Genomic DNA, 24,695 nt, shown 5'->3' on the forward strand with positions numbered 1-24,695 from the left:
AATGGTTTTATCTTACTCTCCTGTTTGCTTTAATATTTAGGCTTATTATTTAACCTTACGAACAAAGATTAATTTTAAAGGGTATGGTTAAATTTTGGTGGCTGACCAGGGCCATGCTGTACCTTCTAACTGATTTTAGTTCTTTTTGGTGCTCTCGCTTTATATATAGCAAGATGCATGAAGGCCTTAGACCTGTTCATTGTCCTCGAGTTCCATACTTTTATGTTTACCTGCTTTGATTGAAAGCTCCCTTTTTAATAACGATATATAACTGCAGTAATCTAAGTCCATTAAAAGTATGCCACATTCTCACCTTAGTCCACCTACCATCAGTCAGCAAGGTCTGTTTCTAAATATGACCCGAATATTCATCATTCATCCAGGAAAAGACTTAATGAGCTGTTTTGTGCAAGCAGGCACCTGCTGTGGGTGAGGGACTGTGCTGAGTGTCGTATAGGTAATTTGGCAGTCCTGTTCTCAAGATGCTTCCAGCTTGTTGGGGGAACTCGGGAAGAATAGAGGAAAATGTCTAGCAGGAGATGAAGGAAATCATTTAAATGTATTGTCTACCTTCTTTTTATTATTAAGAAAGCATTGCATAAGGCTTTGTGGAAAATTTGGAAAATACAAGACAGTATAAAGAGGAAAAGAGTCAGCAATTCTCCTGCCACCCAAGGATAACCACTATTAACAGTTTCATGTTTCCTGTATTTTAAAAATGCTTCTAATAGATTTCTTTGCGAACAGTTTCTGAGTTACAGATGTGCTGTGCTCTAAAATTTTGTAAGGTGGTAGTTGGCATTCCAAATGCTTTTCTCAAACATTAATTTCATTTTAATCTTTTCTAGGTGAATAAAACAGAGCCTACCCTCTAGGACGGGATGTGAGAGGTGATTTACAAATCACAGTGTACTCAATGCATGTCCATGATTTAAGGCTAGGAGAGATCATAACAGGAGAAGCAAGAAAAGAAACAATTTTATTTCATGTACATTTTCATAGCAAGTGTTTGAGGAAGGCGTTTCCCTCATTTTTCTAGTTTAGATTTAGAAAATGGATTCAGAAACTAAGTTGCTTGTCTGGGTTGCACAGTGTTTCATAGTAAGTGGCAGTGGCACATATAAGCATTGGGACTAAGGACCTGGTTTCCATCCTGTCAGTGAGACCTCAGGTAATTCCTTAATCTCTGACTCCTTTTTTAAAAAGAGCACAGTGATGATGGTTAACTAACAAGGTTATTGTCACAATGAAATGAGACAATGTATGAATGCCTTTCTCACTGTTTGAATTCAGTACCAGTAGATGGGAGCTCTTATGATGTTCGTTATATGGCATTTAATAAATATCCAGAAGGTGTCAATTACCCTTCTTCACAAGCCCTCCTAGCTTGTCAGTTTTCATAGTCTCTTTCCGTTGGCTTGTTAAAGACCTTGATGGAAAGGTATACTTCATTTGAGTTACCATGGTGGGTTCTTGGATTTGTAGAATAAATTTCATCTACATGTATAGGAGAATCCATGTCATCAGAAGTTGTTTTCCCTTGGATTGTTAAAGACCTTGATGGAAAGGTATACTTCATTTGAGTTACCATGGTGGGTTCTTGGATTTGTAGAATAAATTTCATCTACATGTATAGGAGAATCCATGTCATCAGAAGTTGTCTTTGAAGGGTCATCCTGAACATTTTCCCTGGGTCTTAGATGGGGGAGAAGATAGGGGGTACAGTGAGGAATCAGCTTGGATATTTTCCTGGTTATTAATTGCTATCTGCCAGCCTCAGCAAGGATTGTAGTATGGCCAGTGGTGTGGCTGGGATTTGTAACAGTGAGCAGAGGTTAAGAGGGCAGGACAGGCACTTCCGAGGAAGGTGCTTGGTTCTCTTGACATATTTGTGCTTTTTCATTCAGTTATTCAGTTGACAAACAGTTTATTGACATTCTCTTGTGTTCAGGGCGCTGTCTGTTTTGGGACTCAAAGGGAGCATCTGTCCTCATGGGAGCAAGCCAAGTTGACAGATGAGTAACAAAAAGTTATACCCACTTTTTAAGTGTCAGGGTAGAGTGAAGCTGGGGGAGCTTTGTCAAAATGTACTAAAATTATTTTTCTGTATTTGCTTCTCCCATTAGGCCTTGTAGGCTAGGACTGTCTTTTGCAACTTTATATTCTCAGAGCCTGATCTTAAATGCATCCCTGAATAAATATGTATGAGTTCAAAGGGCACAGAGATAAGGTAGTTTATAAATGGTGCTTTTCAACTATCTGTATGTTTGTGGAAATTGCAGCCTTATAAATGGAGACATCTGATAAGTCTCTGGCTTATTGATAATTCTAGTTTTAGAAGATAGAAGGTGGAAATTGTGACTAACTGATTCATGCTGAGAACTTTAGGTAAAAGAGGCTATTTTGTCTTGAGGTTTCTTCATGATGGAAGAGAGTCTTATGGCCTAGATTTTTAGAAAGAGATTTCACAAAGTTCAGAGAAAAGATTGTATATCTCCAAGGCCAGCAGAAATATAACAAAGAGTATGGTTTCATTTAGATAAGTGGGAAGCTTCAAGAAACAAAAGTTGTGACTGTATGATTCCAGATCACAATGATAAGCAAAAATGGGGCTTGCTTCTGAAGAAGGCAGCACAGCTGTCTAGGGCCACTGTAGTAGAAGCCAGATTAAGAAAAGATAACACCTTTATTGATGGCATAATTCACATTTCATATAATTAGCCCATTTGAAATGTTCAATTCAGTGGTTTTTATAGTATTCACAGCAATATGTAACCATGCCACAGTCAATTTCAGAACATTTTATCACCTTAAAAAGAAACCCCGTGCCCTTTAGCTCCCACTTCCCTTCCCATCCCCCCAGACTTAAGCAAACACTAATGTACTTTCTGTTTCTATAGATTCGCCTATTTTGGGTGTTTTCTATAAATGGAATCATATTGTATGACCGGCTTCTTTCACTTAGTATGATGTTTTCAAAGTTCATACATGTTGTAGCATATATCAGTACTTAATTCGTATTGCTGAGTAATATTCCATTGTATCAATCTATAACATTTTGTTTATCCATGAGTTGATGGAAATTTGGGTTATTTCCACTTTTTGGGGATTAGGAATAATGCTGCTATTCATGTGTAAGTTTTCATGTGCACATATGTTTTCATTTCTCTTGGCTGTATACCCGTGATAGAATTGCTGGCTTGCACAGTAACTCTGTTTAACCTTTTGATGAACTGCCAGACTGTTTTCCAGAGTAGCAGTTCCCTTTTACATACCTACTCGCAGTATACGAAGCTTCCAGTTTGTCCATATCCTTGCCAGTACTTGTTGCTGGATTTTTATTTTAGCTATCTTACCGGGTATAAAGCAGTATCTCATTGTGAATTTGATTTGCATTTCCTTAATGACTAATGATATTGAGCGTCTTTGTGTGTGTTTATTAGTTGTTTGTATATCTTCACTGGAGAGATGTCTTTTCAGATCCTCTGCACATTTAAACATTTTTTGTCTTATTATTATTGAGTTGTAGCTGTTGTTAATGTACCCTGGATACAAATCTTTTATCAGATATGTGATTTGCAATAGTTTCTTCTATTCTGGGTGTTGTCTTTTTACTTTTTTAGGAAGCTAGGTTTTAAGTGGTGTACAAAAGAGAAAAGGGCACATAATGAGAGTAAAAGGAAAAGAAAGACTAGGCCGACTGGCTACAAATGTTAAAGAGGTTATAGCTAGGATGGCCTATGGCTTGGAGGAAAAATTTGAAATTACCACAATGATTTAAAAAAACTTTTTCAAAGTATAATACACATCATATGTAAAAATTGTAAAGATACAGCTCAATAAGTTATCAGAAAATGAATACATGTGTAATTACCATGCAGGGTCAAGAAAGAGAATGTAACCAGCCCCCCAGAAGCCCTCTCATGCATCCTTGCAATCACTGACCCTCCTTATTCCCCGAAGGTAACCACTGTTTTGACTTCTAACACCATATATTAGTTTTTATATATTCTTGAAATTTATCGAAGTGCAATCGTACAGTATGTTATTTTTGTCTGTTTTTCTTTGCTTAATGTGTGAAATTCATGTATTGCTTATAGCTGTAGTTCTTTTTCACTGCTCTATAGTTTTCCATTGTATGAATATGTAACTAATTATATATATTCTACTCTTAATGGACATTTGAGTTTTAGTTTTCAGTCTTTGGCTACTGTACCCTTTCTTGTACGTATTTTGAGGTGCACATGGCGTGCATTTATGTTGGATATATATCTAAGAGTGGACTTGCTGTGTCACAAAGTGTATTTATTTATGTTCAGCTTTAACAAAGATAAAGCATATGCAAATTAGTTTTCAGTCTATTAAAACAAGATGAGGATAAGGAGAAGCTAGAGTCGCTTTTTCTTGCTATCTTTTTAAGCAAAGAAAGTGTTTTTCAGACAGAGAAGTTAGGTAAAATATAAAAGACGAGAGTGGAGCGAGAGAGTCCTTACTTAAGGTGGGTAAAAATCTCCAGGCTGAATGAATAGTCTTCTAGGATGCCGAAAACTTTGCAGTTGTTTTTGAGGGACCCAGTTGAGAAACTTCAAGAAATGAAAGGTGAGAGAAGTTCCTGAAATCAAGGTGCAATCAGTGTTTTTGTTTTCTAAAGAAAGAAAATAGATTGTTTCATGTGAATTTCTGGCAGAAATCTAGTATAGGTTTAAACAGGTGATTTAATAGCATTGAGAGAAAAAGGTAGTGGTTACCTGGAGTCAGGATGGTTTCTTTCATTCCAAAAACATTTATTGGACCTCCAGTTCCTATAGGTTTTTGGTACCAGGAGTACAAAGGTGAATGTCAAGGTCCCAATCTAGAAGATCAGGTTGTAGGAAGTATTTTCAGTGCATTTCCTTGCACATATTTTTTGAATGGCTCAATTGTGTAAGAAACAGACTTATAAGCAAATAATTATCAGTGTTTGCAGAGCACCTGTAAAGCTGGTTGTAATGTGCTTAGTGACTCTGGGAAGGAGAGGGGAGAAGAGGAAGTCTTTGAAGAGATGATATTGCTTCTAAGATGTGAAGAGAATAAAGGAAGTAGATAGGGCGGGGAGGGCAGGCAGGATTTGGGGCTTGGGTATAAGAGCATTTCTGCTGTATAGGGGGTAAAGTGATTATGAAAAAGCTTTCTCTAAATGGGAAGATGTTGCCACTGATCGGCATCATAGTGAAAGGCTCTATATATTATGCTGAAGAGTTGGGACTTTATCTTATAGAAAGGAGAGCTCGGGAAAGATTTTAAATATCCAGGGAGCAGAACGATCAGACTTACATTTAAAAAGTTCACTAATAATATGGAAAATAGAAGGCATTAATCCGAAGCTAGAGAAACAAGAAACTCTTCTTACAAGACTGAAGGTAGGATTACATGGGCCAGGAGGCCAAAAAACGGAACAGATTCTAGAGCCTTATTGAAAAGGCAATTTAAAAAAACAAAAAAACTTCATATTGTGGTATAACAGACATACAGAAAAGTGCAAAAAGCTCAAGTATGCCGTGGGATGGATTTTTACAAAGTGAATACACTTGTGTAATCAGCCCTCACATTAAGAAACAGGATGTTGCTAGCCCTTCAGAAGACCTGGTTACCCACCCCCAGTCAAAGTGTTACCCCTTGACTACTGACACTGTAGCTGAATTTTTTCTGCCTGTTTGTGAGCTTTATATTAATATGATCGTGCATAATATATTCTTTTGTTTCTGGCTTCTTTCCTTCAATGTTGTGTTTGTGAGATTTATTTATATTCTTACAAGTATTTGCAGTCTATTCATTTTTATTGCTGTAGAACATTCCATGGTATCGTGATACCACAGTTGTTTCTTGTCTTTAGCTGGTGGATAGTGCTGCCATGAAAATCGCTGTGTGTCTTTTAGGTGAAGCTATCTGTAGGGATATCAATAGGAGTAGGCTTCCTGGGGCATGGGATGGGTGTGTATTCACTTTAGTAGATACTGAAGCACAGTTTTCCAGAGTGATGATATCAGTTTATTTATCCATCTGCAATATAGGGGAGCTCCCCATTCTTGGCATCACTTGGTATTGTCTGCCATTTTATTTTAGTTGTTCTGATGGGTGTGTAGAGGTATTCCGTTGTGGATTTAATTTGTATTTCTCTGAAGATTAGTACAGTTGAGCCCTTTTTCATGTTTATTAGCCATTTGATACCACTTTTTGGGTAATGCAAGTGTTCTATGCCTTCATTGTGGTGGTAAGAAGTGGTTGAACATGGATCATATGTTTTGAGAGTAAGGTTGACAGGATATGATCATGGTCTAGAAGTGGGGTATGAAAGAGCGGAGTTAAGAATGACAGTAGGTTTTATTTTATTTATTTTCATTTTTTGCCTGAGCAACCAGAAGGAAGGCAGTTGGGATATGGGAGATGGGAAAGGCAAAGAAGATCTGGAGCAGTTAGTTGTACCCAAACTTCGGCATTTTATGCATGTAATTAAAAAAATTTTTCAGCATTATATAAAGAAAGGGCATTTGAATACCCCGCTTCCCCAAAGGGGATGGGACATAATCTCAGAAGAAAGGACAGCCCTTTCAACTGAATAAATTTAGCTTTATGAAATACTCATGAGCAAGTTCTCCTTTTCTCGTTTCTCTGAGGACCTGCAAATGCTGGTATTGTTTTGCAGGCCAGCGTTGGGAATTACTCATCTGAAGTATTAAATGAGTATCATATCCATCCTGAAACTTGCAGTAGGATTGATTGAGGTTAGAGTCTAAATATGAGGAACCGTAAAAAACTTCACATTAGGCCATGTGCCATTTCTAGCCCAGAAATACTTCATTTCTTAGAGCAAAAAAAAAAAAAAAACCAGATGCCTTCAAAGGACACACATGGTACAAGTGCAGTCATAGTAAAGCTCAGTACTCACAATAGTCATCTTAGTAACTTCTTTGCTGAAAGACTATGAAATTATTATTTCTAAAACTTTGTTTCGAAGTAGCCAAGTTCTGAGTTTCCTTTAGCAAATTGATTTGCCCTGTCTGTCCTTGGGGACAAATATAATTATGTTTTAACTCCTGGGTATTCTCATTCTCCTCTCTACCAGCGTTAAAGCTAAGTGCACTACAAAGTATTGGATAAAGACAGTTTGGGGCAGCAGGAGGGGGAAGTGGTACTGCAGTAACAAAGGTGCAGGTGCTCTGAGTGCCGGTAACCCAGAGCTTGGCTGGAACTGACTTAAGCAGACTTGTCTTGAATTTCTGTTGAGACATCCTTGTCCTTTCCTTTGAATTGAATACCCGCTTTCTATTTGCCAGAGCGTAGAGATGCCTTCTGAATGAGTATCAGTGTCATTCGTTGGCTTCGGAAGTATGTAAGCGATCTTTTACATAAAAGTTTTGCCTTTGAGTATTACCTGAGAGATATGTTGTGCAATTTGATAGTACAGAGTAATTTGCTTATTCGAAGATATTAGGTATCTTCGTAAAACAGCCTTTGTAAAACTGTGACTGTTTTAAAGAATAGTATTATCAACGACTGATTACCTTTTCCATCTTTGCCAATTGGTTTTATGGGACTTAATGTGATTCTACCAACAAGAGACTTTTAACATTCATAATCACTTCTCGGCGTCCCCGGTCTGCTTTTGGTGTTAGGTAATAGTGTCATATTTTAGTTACCTGATGCGTCTGTGATTTTAACATGATTACCTTGCCCTGAGGGATGGGAGAAAATAAGTGAAAAGTTCATTGCTGCTTTGCGAATTAAGTTGTGCCTTGGCACAGAGTGCTGATCATTTTGGCATTCAGATACAGCATTAGATCACCTTGTCTGCAGTTTGAGAATGTTCAGTGCTACCTAACGCTGCAGGATTCCGCATAAACTTGAGCTGGTATAAAAAGTGATGTTTATTGTGTTCTCATACATCTCTCCAAGTTACCGTCATCAGACTATGGATAGAAAATTAGTTAGGCAAAAATCATTTTCTTCTTGCTTGGCAGAGGTGATGAAATTTATGAGAAAGTACATGTAAGGAGAGATTGGAGGTGCTGATTGTGGATTTGAGCCCTGGCTCGAAACAGAGAACTCCTGACTTATAGTGGAACGTTCTATGTATTACTTATTTCTTTCTACCTCACTCTTGTATGTGAAATAATGAATACGTGCCACGTGAATCGGTCAAGGTTTTAGTTACAGATACTAAGATCTATTCCAGTTAGTGTGAGCAGAAGGATTTATTAAGGGTGATCATCAGGAAGGCTGACGAAATAAATTTCATCTCTGATTTATTTATTTGCTTTCTTTTTTTAATTCTACGTGGAGAAGGTGTGCTTGACACAGTAGGGAACTATTAAACTGTGGCGAGAAAAGACCAAAGATTTTAGGCCTCTTGAATAACAGATGCTCATTATAGCACCTATTTGAAGTAATATAACGGAAAGAATACTATACGGGTTACTATTAACTTTTAAGGAAACCTGCTATTTAAAAACACACTTTTAAAAATTAGGGGTGGTGGCGCATAAAGAATATTTAAAACCCTTGGAGTTTCATGCTTGTGTTACATTAGAATTTCCGTATTAGTATAATAAGGGCATGTTGATAATAAAGCTAAAACAAGAATATCATCCTTTTACAGCTTCTTTTTGTCCTTGGTGAACTAGTCAAGATCCATTCTTTTGAATCTGTGCTTTTGTCCAGAGTGGGAGAGTTGAGACTTTATGAATGGGCAGTATAAATTCATTGCCGTTATTAGAAGAACAAGGTAAAGTATATGGATCTCTGATGGCGAATTAGCAGAATTAGAAAGCATACATTGTTACAGTTTTTGGTATATGGTTATTTACCCAAAGTTCTTTTCTGAAATGGACTTAGCCCTCGAAGGGATTTCGAAATCACATGGCCCAGTACCCTAATTTTGTCGCTGAGGAAATGGAAGGCCGAACATGAAGTGATTTGCTCAAGGTCATCAGCTGGTTGGTGATGAGGCCTCCTGCTTTCACAGTCTGTTCTTTTCCCACCAAACCCTGTGTTTTCTCACTAAAACTCTAGGAAAGCAGAGGCTTCTCCACAGCGGAAGAAGGCTCCAGTGCCTCCTGGGTTCCCATCCTGAGATTTAAGTCCTGAGATAGCAGTTGGGGTGTCTCAGTGGGGTTGATGTTGGCTGGATAACACTGGTGGTCTTTTATGTGTCAGGTGAAGACTTGGAAATTGGTTGAGTTATAAGGAAAATGAATCACAGAAGTAAGAATTTGGTTCACAACCACACACTTGGGGGGAAAAACACAATGCGCATGCCTAATTGAAGATGTAAGTTTCACTTGGTAAACCAAGCTACAAAAACGAAGGGGGTTTATACACAGCTCTCTTCTATTTACTCTTCTGGGCTGTTCATAAATTTGCTCACACACAACTCTTTTGATAAGGCGTTTGTCATTGTATGCGTAGTCAGCACAAAGTAAAAATTAGGAGGAAACTTCAGTCTGGCTCACTTCTCATCTCCAAGTCTTTGCTCAGAGCCGCCTTTGCAGTGTGTCCACCCTGACCTGTTCTATTTAAGGTTGTAACCCACCTTCTCTCCGTTCATTCCTGTACCCCTTTATTCTGCCATCCTGATCTTTTTCTGTTTAACAGCACATATCCCCTCGAACATTATATATGTATGTCCCATATAATTTGTCTATATATTTTGTTTACTGCTTATGTTGTGTATCTTCCAGGCTACCAGCTCCATAAAGGCAGACTTTCTTCAGTTTGTAGATCCCTAGCATGAAGAATAGCTAGTGCCTGCCATGTAGTAGATGCTCAGTAAATATATGTTGAATGAATGAATTTGGCAAAAACAGCTACTCTTTTGTATTCCTTCTAGTAAAAAGACAGATTCTCAACCCTAGTAATTATTTTATTCATGAATTCATTGGGGCTGGCAGAATCATCTGTTAAACAAAATAAGTTAACTGTGTGAGTCGTGTCACATATAGTATTCTGGAACCTCCTTGCTTTGTTCACAGTAAATAAGGAACACGAATTCAGATGAAAAAGTTTCATTTTCAGGTATTAGTGGGGAACAAATTCTTTGGACATTAAAATCTAGATCACTAAATGATAAAAATGCACACAGAGTTTCTCAAATATAGACTTGGACAGTAGCTAGTTTTAAACATAATTTAAAAGGTTTTAAATCTCCGTCCTTCCCTTCTTCCCTCCTTCCTCCCTCCCTCCCTCCCTTCTGTTTCTCCCCTCCCTTTCTTCCTTCTTTTCATTTTCAAAAACCAAACAGATGTAAGAGTATCAGGGTCCTGAGGCGATGGGGAGGGAAGAGGAAGAAATCAAGGTTATCAGCAGAGTAGACAAATGCTTCTGCAGACTCATCCAGATGTGAAAGTACATTTCTGAACCTTTTTGGAAAAGCTGAGACATGAGACAAGGAGGTACATTTTATGCAGTTAAAGTCTATAAAGTTCTAAAATTTTCATTTAGCTAAGCTGGTGGTAGTCTCCTCGTAAGTTCTAGAGTATAATGTAGTTTATAAATGCTAACTTTTTTATTTAAAGATATATTTGGCTTATTAGATGTCAAGGGGAATAAAGAGATACTAATGTCTTAGGAAGATGTTAAGAAACCTAGAAAAAACCTTAGCGATCAAAGATTCTGACTTGTTATGTAAGTTTCAAGCCTAAAGCTTACCCAACACCACACACCTAATTAATGGCAGAATTTGTACTAATTTTTAAAAATTTTTTATCGTTCATATATTTATTTATTTATTTTTAATTAAGTTTATTGGTTAATACAATCATATAATTTTCATGTGTACATTATCATTTGACATCTGTAAATTTTATTGTGTGTTCACCACCCAAAGTCCAGTTTCCTTCAGCTACCATATATTTGATCCCTTTTTTCCCACTTTGCCCTCCCCCACCCCCCTGTATTTAACCCCCTTTACCCTGTCTACCTCCCCTCACCTCCCCCATCCCTCTAGTAACCACTACTCTGTAGTCCTCTGGTAACCACTAGTCTGTAGTTCATGTCCATGAGTCTCTGTTCGTTTGTCCTGCTCATTTGTTGCTTTTAGGTTTATATCTCACATATAAGTGATATCATGTGATTTTCAACTTTTTCTATCTGGCTCATTTCGCTTAGCATGATTAGAATTGGTACTAATTTTTGCTGCGAATTTTTGCCGAAGTATTCTCAATAGGAGAGGAGTACGTGGACCTGTCTTTGGCGATAACCCAGGGAGCAGCTGTGAATTTGTTTAGAAATTTATGTTTTATCTTTAAAAAGGTTGCAGATATTCATGCAGATATTTCATCCTATACAAATTATTTATGTCCATTTCTTTTAATGTATATAATCTTTTTTTTTTTTTTTTAAGTTTGTAAAAATGTGCAGATAGAGGAATTGTCATTTGGAATTTAGGGAGATGAACAGAATGAAAGATCACCTTAGGTTTTCGTCTTAGAAGAGTTTTGAAGAAAACTACAGCAGGGAAATAAATCTACTTGTTCTGTTCTGATGTTAAATATATTATATTAGAGGAAATTAATTATAGTATTTAGAAAATATTTTCAACCTCAACGGTGAGAAGAAAGGATTAATATATCATTTCAACATTCCCTGTCAGTGAAATAAGATACCATGTTTTGTATCTTTTCTCTAGAGGTACTGGTTTGGAAGTGATCAATTTTTTAAAAAGCGAGATGATTTGTGTATGTAATATGTACATGCTTTTCTCCTGACCATAAAATTAGACCATACTTGTATGGAGAAAGACAGTCAACCCATTTGACCCCTTCCTCAGCAGGCAATACTCTAGTAAAGGTTTTTATTTTTTAATCTTTCATGTTAATTGTTTCTTCTGTAACATTGTGAAATGAGATTTATCATGGCACTGAGTTGTAACTTTATTTTTATATGCTCCAAAATGTTTTCACAGTTGATTAGAGAGCAGTGTGTAATAGGAAGAACACTAAGCTGGCAGTCAGATTTTGACTTAATATTGCTTGTTAAATGAGGGTTTTACAGTGGTAAATGGGATATTGGGTCTCTTCCAGCTCTAAAAGTGTATGATTTGTATTTGCTCTTGATTACTTAGTGCTTTCATACACATATTTTCTAAAATTTAAACATACAACCAGTGGGTATTTCAGGTTTCATTTTCTCCATACAAAAGAGTTCCCTTGAGATGCGTATTTTGGGAGGCAGTGCCCCTTGCTTCCGTCTGGTGAATAGGTTTTCCTGGGTGACTATGGGAGGAATCATGCAAGAACTTGCCGAGCAGTCACTGGTGGCTCATGGAAGGCCCTTCTCTGCTAAGCAGGGTGAACCATACGAATCTCAGCATTTTTGAGGCAACTTCCAAAGGCATGAGGCATTTTCATATTGGGCCTGGAATCCTTAGGATCTGGACAGTTGCTGTCCCTAAGCAGTTTGTCACTTGGAGTCCTTGTATTAATGTTGGAAGTGGCCATCCGACTTTCTGTTGTCTTGTATTTGCAGATTTTCCATTGATTATAGGTATAAATGTAAGGTGGCTTTTGGCAGCAGTGTATACAGCAGGTCCTCTAATAACACTTTCTTATAACATTCACGAGATGCTGTAGAAACTTAACTCTTATTTATATCAATTAGCTTATGGTAAAATTGGTTTCATTAAATGTCATTTTGCTGAAAGTTGCAGAACCTATCGATGATGTTAATTGAGGACTTAACTGTAAGCATTGTTTTACCATGCTAGTATCATGGACCCGTGGACTTTTTCTCCTTGAAGGAGTACTATTATGTGTGTGTTTTCGGTTAAGTCTGTATCTCACCAGCTAGTTTACTAGCTCTAGGTGGATATGCAGAAATACTCTGCAGAATTATTGGATTCATATTCCAATCTGGCAGAGTCATATGTTTAGAAGTTTGTATATGGTATCTGTTGGCAGGCACATCTTGGCAAGTGCTGAGTGACTTATGGGTGGGGAAGTGCAGCTGTGGTTAAGATGTCTGGGCTGGAAGCCCCTGCTCCACAATTACTCTGCTTTTGTAGCTTAGTACCCAAGAGAGGCAGTTGTCACTTTTTAGAAACCACAGCTCCAAAGTCAGAGATAACTCTAACATCTCTCAATTATTTTGTGATTTTGCTCTCATTATTTTTCACATCTTCTGGTTTGGAAGTTTTATAGAATTTGGCAGTTTGCTCAAATATGGTCTAGACAGAATAAATCAAAGGTACCCTGTTAAAGACTTCCTTTGGGGCTGAAGAAAGCCTTTATTCCTCTTTCGTTTCACCAAGGTATGACAATATTAGAGCAGATGGAAGGCTAGAGTTTGAGCGTAAGTTGTATGAAAACTTCATCAGCCAATTGGCTGATGCTCAATGGTAAGACAGGAAGAACCACCCACGTTTTCCATTTTGGATTTGAGTCACAGAAAACAGGTTTCCTGTGAAACCATTTGGCTTTAACAAGTGTATGGAAATTTCATCTTTGATAAATCGATGTTTTTATCTTCATTGTGTGTGTATTTCAAATTAATTATTTCCCCCCTTTCAATCCATAGGTTCACTTTTAAATTCGAATCTTCTGCAGTACTGGCTGTAACCTAATTTCCAAGATTTTTGTGTAAGAGATAGATTGAAAGGACTGTAATTTCAGGTAAGGGTCTAATTTTACTTTATCTTAATAGTACACAACAAATTTGGTAGAAATCTGGAGTTACTCCCACCCCCTTTTACATGAATGGAGGTATAGGTGAATTTTTAAAAAGGTGGCAAATTGAATTTCTCAGACAGGTTTTTACCTGTTTGGGATTACTTAAGAGGTGTCAGTGGGGTTGGCTACTTAAAACAATTAGAGAAGCAATATGTGGTGGCGGTTAAAAACATACACACATGTCCATTTAAAATGGCTTGTAAAACTGTATTCATTTGTTTTTTTAGGGGAAGGAAATCATCTTTTCTTCTAATACCTAGTATTTCCCTCACAGATCGATTCATCAGTCTATCATCTGTCTGCTCTAGCTGTCTATCTATTTATTTATCTATTTTCTATGTATTTAAAGCTTAAAGACATGGATGGTTTCAAGGTTAATTTCTCTACCTCTGTGGCATCCCTAAGAACTTTTAATAGTTCTGGGCATGAGAAGATTATAGGAAAAGATCTGTACTTGAAATAATTTAGAATTTATAGGGCTCATACTATGAAATGAATTTTCCCCGGGAAAGAAAAGGAACTGTGCAGACCAAAAGCAAACAACAACCCCACACCCCAAATCCAAAAAATAAAAAAATAAAAAAAGCACATTGCACAGAAAAAAATCGTACTGAGCTGGGATCGTTATAGTGTTTCTGAATACAAATGAAAGCACATTTCAGAGAAGTAATATATTGGCTTTTTAATCAATTTCCTATTTTTTCTAATTGATTTTGAGGTGTTGAGTCACTTCTAAATTAGTTTTTGTACCTCCTTAGGATGGTGACTTTTCAAGTTCAAAATATGTAAAACAATTTTAAATTGTTGGCATTGCTTGAAGACGGACAGTGGCAACTGAGAATAATCCAAAAATCACTTATCAGTAATGCATTGTGGGATGGCTCTTGTAGCTGATTTAGTTTCCTAATTACATTATCAGTTAACAGAAGTTAGCTGGCAAAACATTAGCATACCAACAAAGAGAAAGCTCAGTAGAGAGAAACTGGCTTGAGATTTATAACATGCTGCAGTTGATATGTGGGCATAATTTCTTTCCAGTGCAGCCTTAATCAGAGCTTTGTAGTAACTTCATAACTAATTTTCCTGTACCATCCTTTGTAAAGTTGGGTCTTGTTCCTCTGCTTAGAATACTCAGGACTGCCCCATTACCTATAGCAGAGGTTCTCAGTTCTCAAACCTTTGTCTCAGAAACCCTTTGTACTGTTAAAAGTGATTGAAACCCCGAGAGAGCTTTTGTTCATGTTGAGTATATCTTTCATTAGTTACTGTATTAGAAATTAAAATGGAGAAAAGCATGAGAATACTCAAACTTAAATCACCTCAGTGCAGTGATGACATCACAGTTATGCAGCTTCTGGAAACATTGTACACTTATGAGAGAATGAGAGTGAAAAAGGCAAATGGTATGGTATTTTTTTTAAAAGGTTAGATTTATTGAGGCATAATATATAGAGTGAGATCCACCCTTTTTAATGTACAGTTCTTCTCTGGGTTTTGAAAAACACGAAGTTGTGTAACCGCAATGAAGGTATAGAACGCTTCCATTACCCCTTTTGTTCTCCTCCCCTTAGCCTCAACACCCTCTGACTTATTTTCTAGCCCTATAGTTTTGCTTTTGCCCAAATGTCGTATAAATGGAATCATTCAGTCTGCAGCCTTTTGAGTCTGACTTCTTCCATTTAACAATGTATTTGAGACTCATCCATGCTGTTGTGTGTATCACTAATTTGTCCCTTTTTATTGCCGAGTCTTATTCCAATGTATGAATATACTGCAGTTTGTCTATTTACCAGTTGGAGGATATTTAGGTTGTTTCTAGTTTTTGGTGGTGATGTCTGTTAGTAGTAGTATTAAAATAGTATAACATCACAGACTACCTGAAAAGGTCTCAGGGACCTCCAACGTCCCTCCCTTGAGAATCTCTGGCCATGCGAATGCCAAGATGTAGCCTGATGGTCTCCTCTGTGCGGGTCTTTCTAAGCCCTCTTCCCACTGTCACCCTGACGTACCTTCAGGCCACAAGGCTGGGCTGTTCACCACCATCTTTGTGCCACTGCTGTGGTTTTCCCCACTGCTCGTTAGTTATTTGAGGATGCGGTAGCTCCTCCAGCTTCTTGAGAGTGATGCCTTCTCTCTCCATCCCAAGAACATGCCTGGCACGTAGAATATGCGGTACATGTTTGAGTGGATAATAATAATTCCTTTACATTTGTAAGGCATTTATTGTTCATAAGAGACTTCCCCATATAGCATTCATCCTTTATTTCAACTCTGCAAGTACATAGAACAAGTGATTTCTGTGTCATTTATTTTTAAATAAAGCTTTGGTCTTAAAGCTTTAGTCTTAACCAAGGTGCACTTAGAATAACCTAGGAAATATGCTAATACTCCACACCAATTAAGTCCTAATCTGTGGAGGTCAGACTTGGGTATTAGTATTTTTTGAAAACATCACCGTTGAATTTGATGTGCAACCACAAGAAGTCATGGTCATAGAGTTTGATTTGTCATGAAGTTTAGTGGCGATGTAGTCAGGACTAGAACCCAGGTCTTTTGATTCCTCCTCTGAAGCTTTTTTTTTCTCCACGCTACACACTTTCTCGTGAACAGAAGCGCTGTAGAGACAGAAGGCCTTGGAGTAGATGCCAGCATTTCCAGTTTGTGGGGTTATTGTAGCCGGAAGACCAGAACACTGAATTTAGAGTCAGGGAACCATGTTTCCATTTTGGCTCTGCATTTATTAATTGTGAATTAATAAATACTTGAGACTTTTCTCACTTTTAAAGTAAGGCTGCTACCTTAAATTCTGGAAGCTTATTGTGGGGGTCAGATTAGATAATGTGTCAAAGGATTTATTTAAAAGATTACAAAATCCTTTTGTAAACTATACAGTGCTTTCTAAAACTTATTTTATAAACACGCAGTGTAAATATATATATGCCTTACTGTTAAAGTGTGCAGATGAAACTTATTGGATTTCATTAACCAATGTCACCGTAAAAAATAAATTAATTAATTTTTAAAAACTTATTTTAACTTGATTTTAGCCTAGTGTGTTTATTGGCTAACTTTCCTTGGGGTTCATAAATTATACAACTAATTCATAAATACAGTCTTCCTGAACAAGTTAAATAACAGAATTATGCAGAGTAAAACCAAGAGGTCACCATTGGTTGCATAGTTTTAATTCTTTGTGTATGAATTTAAGTGCATAAATATATATTCATGTAACAGTTATTTTTCTTGGTTGTACTTTATGTTTTGCATTTTTTAACTTGATGACTTGTCTTATTAGATAATTCCATATTAGTATATGTAAATCCCTCTTATTCTGTTTATAGCTTAATTTTTTCATATAGTCTACATATTGATGGACATTTAGCCTGTAAAGTTTTACTTTTACAAAAAATTCTAATGAACATTCTCAACTCTTTCTTATTAAAATATTAGTTAATTATTATTAAAAGATGTATTCTGTTTTTAAGATATCGGGAGATGAAGTAGTAAATGTCTTGCATATACAATCTTAGACATTGTATGCTCAAGTCAGAACAGAATTTAGATTTAAAAAAATTGTAAAATATACTAGAGCTTGGAGAACTTATCATATGGTCTTCGTAAATTTTGTTTGTTTTATTTTTGTGGTGGTCTCATTTCACTATTCGAATAGATTTTTAAAGACTAGTGTGTTTATTGCTTAAGTTTAACTCCTGTAGGCATGATTGCCACAGACTTTTCCCTTCAGTTACAACAGCAGCACAGCATGAGGGCCAGTACTTATGCTGGGCATGGTGCTGAGAGCTTTGTATGTACATGGTTGGTCTCATTTTTCCCTCTCAGTAACCCAGTGCAATTGGTGGTATTCTCCAGGCTAAGTGTTTAGAAATGGAGAATCAGAGAAGTCAAGTCACTTGTCAAGATTAGATCTAGGATTCAAAGACTCTGCTTCCAACTGTGATATTAGGATTTTGCTGAATCTGAGATGGTACTTTGCATCTGTGACATCACAGTTTACTTTATAAATTACTTATGTTTGTATATGTTGCTTTGTAATACCGATAATGATTTAATATATGCAGAAATAGTTCATGGTGTAGAGTATCCATTTTATAGAAAGTATAATAAGAGCAATATATTAATATAACATAAACAAATGCTTATTGAATTTAATAATATGAATGATATTTTGGAGTGAAAAAGGCCACCATGGGGAGTTGATTTTGAAGTCTATTTATTAACTAACAGGATGACCTTGATAGAATAATGCTGTTTCCTCACTGGTAACATAGTATTGGACTAAATAGTTCTCTTTATGCTTAATCTGCCATCAATCCTGAATAATATTTGTGTGAATAAGAAATACTTGTGACAACATTCGGCAGTGGTAATCTAGTAGAATTGTGAAATGGAATTCTGGTAATACTTCCTTTACCTTGAGTAATAAGCAGAATATTTCTGGAAACATTTGTTTTTCATGAGAAATGAAAGATTAAAATGATCTGTCTCTACTGATGGAAGTACCAGAAGGTAGCCTCAGAAAATTTTAAACGCATCGAAATGTTTGTTTCTCATAATATCATTAAAGGCATATTGAGTGTTTTAAGGAGCCATGGGTGGTTACTTCTCAATAACGGTGATTATAAATGGAGTTTTAGCTAATATATGGTTTCGCATACATTCTTTGTGTACTCTTGTACACATTTCACTTTCTGATAATATGAAACAGGTTTAAGTGGCATATTCTGGAGCCCATATGATGGAGAGTGTTAGCTTTTTCACCCTTATTCAGTCTCTTTAATGAACATCTCTGCTTTTAATACTTGAAACGTAGTGTCCGAATGGTCGAAACAGATCTTTAGGTGGACTCTTTTAGCCTTACAAACTGAACTCGGTATTTTATTAAGAAGTGTGAAAACATGTGACAAGCTACAGTTCAGGCATAATTCTGTCTTGTTTCTGGTTTTTAATTTATAAAAGATTCTGTAAAAGAAGTATTCTGGGCCAATAACATATTTGATAATTAACTGACATAAGAGAATGAGTGTGTTGGCTCACCTTCCTGTGTTGACTTGTTCACTAAGAATTAGTCTGGCACCACAAAGCGGGTTTAAATCACAGGAAGCAGTTGGGTGGTAGTGACTTTTAGCTGATAATCGAAATGCAGTAAATTCAAATCAGTTACCTAGTGCAGTCTATACTAAGCAGTACATTTAAAAAAATGTTCTCAGATTCATCTTTTTTTTTTTTTTTTCCCTAATTCTAGACTAATTTGTTTGGATAGGTCCAGAAACAACATTGTACTTTCTTGCCACCTACTTGGGGCTGCTTTCTGAGATGACACACACACCCTTAAGAGGAATTCATTCCTTTTTCCAAAATTTAGTATGTTATTTTTATCCCTGTTCTGTACTTAAATTTCCACCTTTTAGAATTTAAATGCTGAAGTACCTTCTGTTCTGTTGACTAAGGGGCATTATATAAGGATTTCCCCCACCTCTTTTAATATGTGGATGTTATATTCTTTGGCCTAGTATTTGTTTTGCATCTGTATTTCAGTATAATCCTAACAAGTTCATTCAAGCAGTGGTTGAACTGAGGTTAAGTGGTATTATGGTTGTTTGGCAAGAATGGCCATAAACACTTCTCTTTAAACACAGAATGGCCTGGGGTGACTGTAATGTTCAATTGCATAATCACAGATTACACTTTACAAATACAGGAGTGAGTACATGGGCTGTATACATCTTCAGAGAGAAATCGCCCCATGGGATGGAGTCTACTTTAGAAATGATCTGTAGAGTTCCCTTGAGTGCTCCCTTCATGTTTCCATTAATTAATTATAATTAATATTATGCATGTAATTAGAATGTTTCTGATTGGACGGAACTATGAATCGTTTTTCAGGGTTCCAGAAATTCTCCCGCCTAACATCTAAAGGAATGGGTTAAATGTTTCCAGCATTTTGAATATGTATCGTGAATATATTTAAAATTTTTATCATATTTTTTTCTCTCTCCTTTCTCCCTTCCTGATATTTTTGTGACTTGAAAGCTGTTTTGCAAAAGATACCCTCGGAAGTAATTCACGCTCTTGAGATTGGACGGAGTGGCGTTTAGTCACTGTATTTGAAACACCTAGTAATGGGTCTATACAGGGCAGCTTTGCCATGGATGTGAGGAACTGGTCTTTGGAGCGCTTGGATAGTATTTAGAAATACTCCATATAACTGTGAGCAGCCAAAGAAATGAAATAAAATGCTTAGTACAGCGGGTAGAAAGGCTTTTGGGGCATATTATTTCTTGAAGCTGATGGGAATATTTTTGAAAAAATTTTTTTTACTTCCTTAATTACCGTTTGCAACATTTATCAGGAAACTGGATATATTTGATATGCGACTCACTGTTTCTATAGTCTTAGCTTTTACTAAATGTTTTTATTGCACCAGTTCTTTAATTTAAAAGTAGGAGTTTTAATTTTTTATAACTCTTTACATACATTTCTCATATGTTTTACTCAAACTGATTTTTGTCTGTAAACTTGTTTAGAGAAACTAAATTTAGTTAAAAATGTTTCCTTGACAGAGGCCCCAAGGTTGGACATTAGATTTTTTTTTTTGAAGTATTTATTATTTTTAATTTAATTTGTATTTTTAGCAAAGTAATGATATACTTGGTTTAAATAGTAAGTAAAACAGTAATACAGATTTGAAAAGAAAAAAGTTCTGTGCTCTACCCTTTTTACCTTTCTTCAGAGACAACAGTTTCAGGGTTTTTTTTAGCTGTTTTTTCTAGCATTTACTGCAATATATGAAAATATTTTATTTTTACTTCTACAGCTTGAGTTTTCAGTTCTAAGCATTATCCTACAGGAGATGAAAATTTAGCTCTCTGACTTCTACTTCCCATCCTTGCAATGATAATTTTATTTTATTTTTGTTTAGCCATTAATAGTATTTACAGTATTATTTGAATATTGATGGCTGTGGCCACAGAGTATTCAATAATCACTTTTTCTTTCTCCAATTTATTTCCCTCAGAGATAGCGATTACTTTGTTTTTAATTTGCTTAGCTTTCTGTTGATTAAACACAAATTTTGCTCTAAGCATTCTGATAGAACTATAAGAATGCAAATGGCAGAATGTACATATTAGGGCATCCATCAGTTCCAGCTTTCTCTTGGCACTGTTTCTCCATGAATTCTGTGTCCTCCTGGTTCTGAACTGCTTGTCAAGACGCCACAGAGCTGCCAGTTGGGGACTTTTCTTTACCGCCATCTTGGGGATTCCCTCGGGGTTTCTCCTTTGGGGATCTTTTATTTTCTGGATTCTTTTTATCATCTTTCTTTGTTTATTCCCTAACTTCGATGGGAGACGTGTATGCGTGTTTGCGTGTGTGTGCATGTGTACCAATATTCATGTATCTGCAAGTGGCATTTAAAACAAAAGTTTATTTTCTAATTGTTGGCTGCTGGTATGTAAGAACACGACTTTTTATGATATCGTTGTATTCTGTAATTTGTTAAATTCATTTATTCGTTCTAGTAGTTGTTTTGCAGATTCCTTGGAATTTTCTACATAAATGATCATATGACCTGCAAATGTATTTTACTTCCTCCTTTCAGAACTTTATGCCTTTTATTTCTTTTTCTTGCCTTACTGCAATGGCTGGAATCTTTTGTACAGCATTGACTAGAAGGTGGTAAATGTGAGCATTCTTGCCTTATTCTTCATCTCAGGGGAAAATAATTCAGTCTTTTACCTTTAATTGTGATGTCAGTTTTAGTATTTCATTTTTTTTTTAATGTAATTGTCTTTCTTCAATTTTATGAGGTTCTCTACTTTTCCTAGTTTGTGGAGAGTTATCATGAATGATTATTAGATTTTGTCATGTATCTTTCTGCATCTATTGAACTGATCCTGAGGTTTTTCTCTTTTAATGTTACATTGATTGATTTTTTAAATATTAAACCAATCTTGCATTCTTGGTATCACCTTCATTGCTTTTGCTTATAATGTTCCTTTTCATGTGTTATTGGATTTGGTTTGTTAAAATTTTGTTAAAGGCTTTATATCTGTATTCATGAGGGGTAATTTTCATTTTTTTTTTTTTTTGTCTTTTTCAAATTTTGGTATTAACTTTATGCTAGCCTTATAAAATGAGTTGGGTAGTGATCCTCGTCTGTTTTCTGAAAAAGTTAAATTTCCTTCTTGAATGTTTGATATTCAACAAGTAAAATGAATGCATCGGTGAAATCATGTGGAGTGGAGGATTTTTTTTGGAATATTTTTGATAGCAGGTTTAGTTTCTTTAATAAGATATAAGGCTACTTAGATTTTCTGTTTTTTCTTGTATCAATTTTCATAGGTTCTATTTTTTTAAGAAATTCATTTCATGTAACTTGAATTTTTTGGTATGAAGTTATATATTGTATTTTCTTATTATCCTCTTAAATGTCTGTAAAAACTCTGGTGATATCTATTTTTTCCATTTCTGATACTGGTGATTTGTGTTTTGTCTCTTTTTTTTCTTTAACTAGAAGTTTGTCAGTTTTTATGGTTATTTTAAAAACCCAGCTTTTGTTAATTTTCTCTTATCTGTATGTTTTCTATTTTATTGACTTCTGCTCTTAATTATTTACTTTCTTCTATCTTGGATTTAGTTTGCTCTTTTTATCTTAAAGTAGAACCTTAGGTTATTGTGGTAGGTCTTTCTTATTTTCTTATGTTAAGCATTTCAAGTTTTAAGTTTCCTTACAACTACTGTTTTAGCTGCATCCTACAAATTTTGATATGCCTTATTTTTATTGCCCTTTGGTTCAAAATACTTCTTATTTTTTAAAAAAATTTTCATTTCTGACCTGTGAACTCTTTAGAGGTATGTTGTTCAATTTCCATACATTTGGAATTTTTCTAGATATCTTATTGTTGTTGATTTCTGACTTCATTCCATTGTTGTCAGAGAATATACTTTGTGTGATTTCAGTCCTTTTAAGTTTATTGAGACTTACTTTATCGTATACCACATGGCCTGTCTTGGTAATGTCCCATGCAAATTTGAAAAGACTGTGTATTCTTTAGTTGTTGGATTTTCTATGAATGTCAGGTCAAGGTGGTTGATAGTGTTGTTCAGATCTTTGCCTTTACTGATTTCTTTTTTGTCTATTCTATCAGTTACTGAGATGGAGCATAAAAATCTCCTCCTTAAATTGTGTCACTGTCCTTTTCTTTCCTTAATTCTGTTTTTGCTTCAGTATTTTAAGGTGTATACACATTCATAATACGTCTTCATGATAACTTGTCCCTTTTATAATTGTAATGTTATTTTTTTCCCTCTGGTAATAGTCTTTGTCTTAAAAGTTGATTGGACGCTCTGTATGCATGATGGGGCTGGTGTTTCTGGTGTTTTCTAACTTGGGCCCCGCCATTTCATTGGGTGTCCCCAGATGCCAGTTTCTACTTATCTTTTCTCTCAGGTTGGTCAGTTTCTCTAGAAAAAAGTCTTCCAGTCTGTAAATCTAAAGGAGGCTACTATTAACTGATTTTTTTTTTTTTTTTTTAGTATAGAGACTCAGTCCTACTCTCAGTTATGCCTAGCCAAATGTTCCCATTAGTTACATAGAGTAAACCCCGGTCTCATGCTTGTAAGTTATTCAGTTGTTGGGTTAGGGGATTAGTTGGTCCTTTACACAGACCCTACAACCAATTCCTTTTGTATTTAGCCTTACCCCATATATTATACCCCAGTTTCATAGCCTTTCTGGAATTTCGCATCATGAGCAGACTGTTTTTTAGTTGAATATATTTCCTGGTCCCTCCTCACTCTTGCCCCCAGCAGTTAGGTTTCAGCTTTCTTCAGTTTGCTAAACCAGTTTCCAGTTATGCCCGCTTTTCCATCTTTCCGAATTTTGTAGACATCTCTCATATGCTATTGTCTCCTTTCCCATTTTTCTTATACTTATCATTTCTGGGGGGGATGGAAGTAAGTGCATATATTCATTAATTTGCTTTTATCTTATAGAGACTTTTTAGTTTATTTACAGGAAGCCTTTTAACAAACATAAATTATTGCTAACCTGATATTTAGGATGTAAAACTAATTCAGTGTTACTTTTCGCTATGTATGGAAAAAAGAAAATATGTGTGTGTGGGGTCCATTGTGTTTTAGTGATTTGAAAACTAATATTTTTTTTTGCCATGGATTTCATTTACATTAGAAAGTGTTAGTGGTGTTTATTTATGCTTGGTCTGGTATACATTGAGTAGTGTGATTCACACATATTCCGTTTTACAGTTTTCATAGTACTGTCATTTTTTTTTTGTTGTTGGAGGGGGCTGAAAATTGCATAAAATGTTGTTATAAATGAAATCTTTGTATTTTGAGAATGTATTAATTATTGCCATATTCTTTCAAATTCCTTCTTTTTCTAAATAAACACATTAGGCCGATTGTATAAAATAGAGGTTACCTTGACCTCAATTACTGTTTTAATCTGGGTAAATCACTTAAACACACTGACAGTTTCTTTACCTGTAAATGAGAAATATAAAGTTTACAGAGTTATTAAGGCTATCTTACTTGTAAGATAATAGGAAAGTGTTTTATAAATTATACAGTGGGACATCTATGTAAGGCAGTGTATTGGGTAATTAATGTATACTCATACATATAGGAAATAAGCTATTTGTGTTTATGCCCTTTGGTAATTGAATGCCTCTTGCAAATAACTTTTAGTTGAATGTTTTTCATGGTGTCAAACTTGTCCTGTGTTTTGCAAAATGATGCTCATTTCACGACAGCTTTAGAGTCCAGGTCCAGTCCTGTGTGAAGGTAGAATCGACAACTTTTTAAATGCTTTTATTGCTGTTAGTCAAAGGATGCTCAGGAACTCTGACTTGCTTCATGCTCAATCTGGTATTTTGGGATGCTTTCCAAAGACTTGTTAAGTTGCCCATATTATCACTGGAGAAGTACAAAGTACCTTGAGATGATGTCTGC

At 35.8% G+C, this 24,695-nt stretch overlaps 1 protein-coding gene across 1 annotated transcript in view; it reads left to right on the plus strand.

Annotated features, from left to right (window-relative positions):
- Positions 1-24,695, plus strand: part of SIPA1L1 (signal induced proliferation associated 1 like 1) — a 321,807-nt gene that overhangs the window by 17,710 nt on the left and 279,402 nt on the right. The window contains exon 2 of the mRNA XM_025042110.1: positions 13,549-13,643. The gene's annotated coding sequence lies outside the window, so the exon portion shown is untranslated. The remainder of the gene's footprint in view (positions 1-13,548; positions 13,644-24,695) is intronic.

The sequence above is a fragment of the Pteropus alecto genome, unplaced genomic scaffold, assembly GCF_000325575.1.
Source record: "Pteropus alecto unplaced genomic scaffold, ASM32557v1 scaffold8, whole genome shotgun sequence".
Classification (NCBI taxonomy): domain Eukaryota; kingdom Metazoa; phylum Chordata; class Mammalia; order Chiroptera; family Pteropodidae; genus Pteropus; species Pteropus alecto.